General features: G+C 33.1%; 1 protein-coding gene across 1 annotated transcript in view; it reads left to right on the top strand.

Moving 5' to 3' along the window:
- The window catches only part of LOC102672997, a 105,668-nt gene that overhangs the window by 5,970 nt on the left and 93,394 nt on the right, over positions 1-6,304 (top strand). The gene's annotated exons all lie outside the window — the stretch shown is intronic.

Below are 6,304 nucleotides of genomic sequence, written 5' to 3'. Positions count from 1 at the left end.
TTTTTTTTTTTTTGATGGACAATTATGTTATATTATGTTAAAATTTTGATTTTATTGTAGTATACTTTGCGTACAAATTAAATTTATTTCACGTATGGTATAAAGAAGCGATAATGATTATGATATGGTATTATATAACAGATATTAAATGGATGTAGATAGGAATACAGAATTAGTTATTATATGTTAGATTAGTTATAATATTAGGTTTATAACAAAATGAAAGAGAAATGAGGAAACGTGTTACGATGATAATCATTATCTTATTTGAAACGAAAAAATAAGGTAATTTTATCAAACGTGTAAATAAATAAACTAGATAATTTACTAGCAATATAACGGAGTACACACGACTAAATTCTTTTGTACATAAGAAATCATAAATTCATTAATTTACGTCATACACACTATACTAGAAAAATCATTAGATTTTTAGTTAAAATATTAGGATTACGATTTCAACATATTCATAAAAAACTACAAAGTACGGTGTATCATAACGTGTTGGAATGATTAACATATTAATGTAAAATTAAATATTTATTTAATCCGATAATTTCTCACCATACAAATTTCTTTATTGTATGAAACCGTATTATAAATCGATGCTTTTATTTTTTCAATTCCTTAATGCATGCACATTCTCTATAATTTACGAATACAAATATTTTTATCTAATCTTTTCATGCAAATAAAATTAGGAAGTTTCGATCCATATAATATAGGCGAATCTTTGTTAAATTTATAACTCGAATTCAAAGCAAAATAAGAAGATAACGCGAATACGTACAAGTTGTTCTCGAGTAAACGAGAAAGTAGGACGGATAATAAGAAACCTATAATTTTGCATTATGAAAATCGAGTGAAACACCAACGTGCACACCATCGAGGAATATTACAATCGTAAAAATTCTAATCAATAAAAGATTAAATATTAGTACAAGCAAAGTAGAACCTCTTTAGACATAATTATAGACAACATCGAGACCAACGAGGTGGAACGAGAGATCGATATATTTCGTGGAACGTTATCTCCCCGAAGCAACGTTTTACTTTACGCTACTAATGATGATACGAATTTAAAACTAGAAATTTAATTGAACTTGGATCGCGATATAGGCTATGGAACCGCTTCTGGCACACATTTTCCGTCCACATCGCTAAACATAGATTTTCACTCGTGTAAATTTCGTGTAAATAACTTTCCACGTGTTTTCGCGCGCGCTAAAAATACAGAAGTCGATGTTTTATCATTTGACCGGTCGGAAGTATTCTTAAATAGAGTTCCAAGGGGGAAAAAAGATTCTCGCGGTTTATTTACGAAATCTCTCGACACTGAAGAAATTTACTCGGTGTGTTGAGTATACGGTGCGCGTGGTTACAAATGAATGTTATCAACGGAACTAATGAAATCGTTTTAATTGCCTTACGCAATCCCCAGTCAAGGAAATTCCTTTCGAGTAGAAAGTAATTAAAAGCGAGAAGTTAGATGGAATGTATGTACCATTATATTTTATATTTCTTTTCGATAATTATTAAGATTATTGTATTCGCGACGAACGAGAGACGAACTTCATTTAGAAAATTAAAAAAAAAAAAATTGAAAAGGATTGTATAGTTCAATATTTATTAAAGGAATCGATATGGTTGTAGTTAATGCGTTAAAAAAAAAGATATCGTAAAATTTAACATCCATAGCATTATATTTTTTATATAATTTTTAAATAACGATTATTTCTAAAAAGAAGAAAAATCTTATAATTGTTCATACAATATTATCCATATAAGTGAAAGCAGTGTTATCGTATTTATAATACGATAGTAATAATCTCTTTCAAGGCAAAATGCTTGCAATTTAAGTACGTACAAGTTCAAGTTCAACGATTTCCTCTTCCCTGTACAATCCTGCCAGTCACACTTCCGTAATAATTCAACTGTAATCAAGAATTTCATACTCGATAGCTATATTTTCTACCTGTAGTGATAGCAACCATCGCGTATCAATTTTCGAATCCTCATCGAGATAGAAACTCGTCGATGATACAGCTTGTATCAATTAATTGGTCTCGTTTAACTCGATATCGATATTTCGTGAGCAATTAGCGACGCAATGCGTTTAATTTGGTAAAAAGTAATTTTTGCCAAGCAGAGGGAAAGTAACACAAGGCCCGTGAATTTCTTTGATCGCGGAGGAAATCGCGATATCTATCATCTCGTTCTTCATATACGGTTCGATGAGTTTCTTACCGGGCCAAGGAAACCTGCTCTCGTGTCTCGAAATATATTAGCCACGTTATAGCTTGTCAATGAGAAATACTACGAGTTTAATCCGTGGATGAGACTCTATCGCGTTAGGTAATCCACGATAAGATCTGAATCGTATCTAGATAAATTAGATATTATGAACGTGAGTGGGTTCTATTGCATATTAATAGTTAGAGAATATTTTCTTAATTTTTGGTTTAAAGAAGAGAGATATATAAATTGATTTTTCAAGATTTTCAAAGATAGTTAGAGGTTTTTAGTGCTATTCTTGTAGATAGATTCAGATGATTGAGCGTGTATTTTTTCAGCGTATATTTTTCTATGATATTTTGGTTGATTTGAAATATATTTTTGATGCATCTTTTCCATTATTCGCTTTTCTTTGATTTATTGTAATTTTCAATTATTTTAATTTCTTTTTTTCATATTTCTCAAGCTTATTTTTTAATATTTGATTATTATTTAAATCACTTTTTGAAGGAGTTGCTATGAATTTTAATAGACATGCACTTTCTCTCGTTGAATTCTCTCAAACATCCACCGTGCCCCGCTATTCTTTCTTTCTTTTTAAGAACGTTCACCCTCGCAAACGCGCATACTGGCGCCACTCAGCCATACTTAAATGTCGTACTTGTGTTAAGTAGTCAAAGTACCCTTGTCCCGGTAATTCGCGATATAACCGAAATGTGACAAATTCTCGAGCAAGAATAGTAGAGAAAATTGAAAAGTTCAAGGCAAAAATATTCTCGTATCATGTACTATTTTTAAAAAGAACAGAATTTAAACGTTCGATGAATCACGACCTTTTTTTTTTTTATGTATTTATACTTGTCTGAATTCCACGATATTTATAAATGATTTTTATAGCTACTTTCATAAATTATTTAAAAAACATGGCTAGATACGAAGAATCTATCCATGAAATCGGTAGTTCTTAATTTTTCTGTTTGATTAAATTATTCGATATTTTAATCCGAATGATATTATATGGTGATTTGTTTTTAATTTCGTTGAATTGCAATGATTTTAATGCACATATAATATCATGATAAGATAACAATATCTCAAAAATTTAATCAAATAATAAATTTAATTTTAAATAATTTATCGCTACGTAAAAATATTAATCATAATTTAAATATACCTTACCTTGATTGCTTCCTGGTAAAAATATTTTATTATTCTCTTCAGTATTATCTCCTCTCATAAATTTTATTATTCTATTTTACCAAAGACGGATAGAATCACTCTCAAAGCTATGTCTCACATGCATCGTTTAGTAGACCCATTTTCTAACGTTCGAACATTTCCACGAAAGAATTTCCACGACCGTTTATAAAAAAAAAAAAAAAAGAACCAACTGTAAATATGTAATAAACATCTCGATATATTTATACCGTTTTCTACCGTTACTCGAAGCTGAATTTATATCGAAATTTACGAGAAGTTTGCATTTCAATATTCCCCTCGTCCTTGTCTCCTCGTGTACAACTATACGGAACACGCGACACGAGAAGAAGAGGAAAAAAAGAAAAAAAAAAAAAAGAACCAACTGAAAATATGTAATAAACATCTCGATATATTCATACCGTTTTCTACCGTTACTCGACGCTGAATTTATATCGAAATTTACGAGAAGTTTGCATTTCAATATTCCCCCCCTCCTTTTCTCCCCGTGTACAACTATACGGAACCCGCGACACGAGAAGAAGAGGAAAAAAAGAAAAAAAAAAAAAAGACAAGAAAACGTGGCCTCTTGTATCACACGCGAATAACGCTAATTAGATTCGAACGAGCGTGAAATCTTAATTCCCCGGTTCGCTTTCGAGGAATTTCGTCATGTGCGACCAGTTTGTCACTCTTTTTCCACGGCCCGAATTGCTCTCCATTTGTCAGCTTTCTTGAACGCCGGTCAGTGTTCAAACAACACGGTTTCTCGCGTGTTCGGAACGGTTCTTATAAATCAATCGGGATGGAGACGCGGTGAAACGTCGATTAATTAATCCCGATGTGTGTCACTTACGTCGATAACCGATCTCTCCACGCTGTTCACCGCTCGTTTTCGTCCAGTATCGCGAAATTACGACCCTTTGTTCCGCCTTTTCTTTTTTCTCTTTTTTTCAAACGCGCGCCTTGTGCTCGTCCGCGAGTTCCCTCGCTTATTCGTGACATGATGGAGGCTACGTAATCTCGAGCAAGCTCTTGAAAACCAACCAACCCTCGAATAATTTCTTAGAAGAATTTCACAGCATGGTGATAAGATGATTATAGAAACGATGGACGAAAATTTTTATTATCTAAGAAATTTTTTTATTAATTTTGTATGACAGATAATAATAGGCAGATAAAGAAAAATGAACGAAGAAAGTAAGGAAAGACAAATTTCTGTAAGATACAATAAATTTAGATACAGAGATCGATATTGATAAACTTTTCCATTAACGTTTACTCTCGTTTAATGTAGGAAAAGAAAAATGAAGAATGCCACGTATTTCAAGCGGCTCTTAAATTTATTATTCAGGCTTTGATCTCGCGTAATCACTCGATAATAATGACGTGCGTGCAGAAATAAGCGAGCAGCGGGTTAACCGCATATGTCTCCATTTGCGGAGCGTGGCCAGTTTTTGCCCGGTGGTCGATGAACCGCGATCACCCTTCCCCGTAACGCGAATTGCTCGAAACTATTAATACAACGCGCAAACATTAGAGAAACGGGGAAGAAAATGGGAAAGAAACGAAAAAAGAAAAAAATAAAAAAAAGGATGGAAAGGAAGAGGTAGAATAGGGAAGAAGAAGATCGGCACAGATCTTCTACGATACCAAATTTGAATGTTCGCGCGCTTCATTACATCCTGCGTTAATTGCAATTATAGCGTAATTAAACTATGACTCCCCCTCCTCTCGTTAACAATGCATCCATTGTGTTAATAATTACGCCGTGGAATGCGATTCGTGATCGGTTTTACGTAACGTGTACACGCCGATACCCGACGATCGAATGCTAATCACGGTGTTCCGTGGAACACACGGTAAAGGAAACGAGCGATGTGTAATTCGCCTAAGACACACCTGTAACCAGACACTTAACGCTGTATGCGTGGCGAGTAGTCGCGATCAGCGGTCTCGAGAATTCTCTTTGGTCGAGTTGTGCTTACTTTGCAGCTCGTCTCGGTGGTTCTACGATACGAGAGAGGAAACGCGTTGATATTTTTCCTTTTTTTCTTTTTTTTTCTTTTTTTTTGAAGTCATGAAAATCGACTTTGCACACGCAAATGATATGATATACGAGCCTTTCGCCTTTCAGGTGATCGTAAATGTTTTAAATATTTGATATTTGAAATTTTTCTATTTCTTTAGGTTCTATTTCGATAATTTAAATAATCTTTTTTAGTTTTTCCTTTTTTCTTTTGCAATTTATTTACCTCAAAGGATCAAAATGTATGATTATAATCATGCGTCGATACATTAGAATTATTAGAATTTCCCTGTTAGAAATTATGCACATCGATAAATATTTACCAGAAGGAATATCAAAAGATTTATCGATGGGGCACCTGCCAACAACCCTTTCTCGTGTCTATTTAAAGTCCCAACTAAATATCGAGCGCACTCGAGACTCACAGTGGGTCAATTGCAACGCAAACTCACTTGACAATTCAGAATATTTATCGAAAAACATACCGTTCCGATGAAGTTAGTCAGCTCCTTTCGAAGCGTTCAAGAATGTACTTCACTTTCACACTTATCCAATCATTCCAATTTTCTTTAATCGATAGTACAATAACAAATCTTGATTCTTTCTTCCAAAGAAACAAGACACTAAGAGAAGGAAATTAATTTAAACAGAATCAGTTTCTCTCTATTAATCTGAAACAAAAAAAATAATATTAATAAATGATATGAAATTATAAGATATAGTATATCTTGATGATACTTGATAATCTACACAAGTAGATGTTAATTTCTCTAAACGATCTCTAATACCAATACTTCAATATATGGAGATAGGAAAAGGTGAAAAACCTCAACGATAGTAAAG

Source organism: Apis dorsata, unplaced genomic scaffold (assembly GCF_000469605.1).
Source record: "Apis dorsata unplaced genomic scaffold, Apis dorsata 1.3 scaffold_813, whole genome shotgun sequence".
Taxonomy (NCBI): domain Eukaryota; kingdom Metazoa; phylum Arthropoda; class Insecta; order Hymenoptera; family Apidae; genus Apis; species Apis dorsata.
The sequence above is the reverse complement of the archived record's forward strand: the minus strand, read 5'-3'. Positions and strand labels throughout refer to the sequence as shown.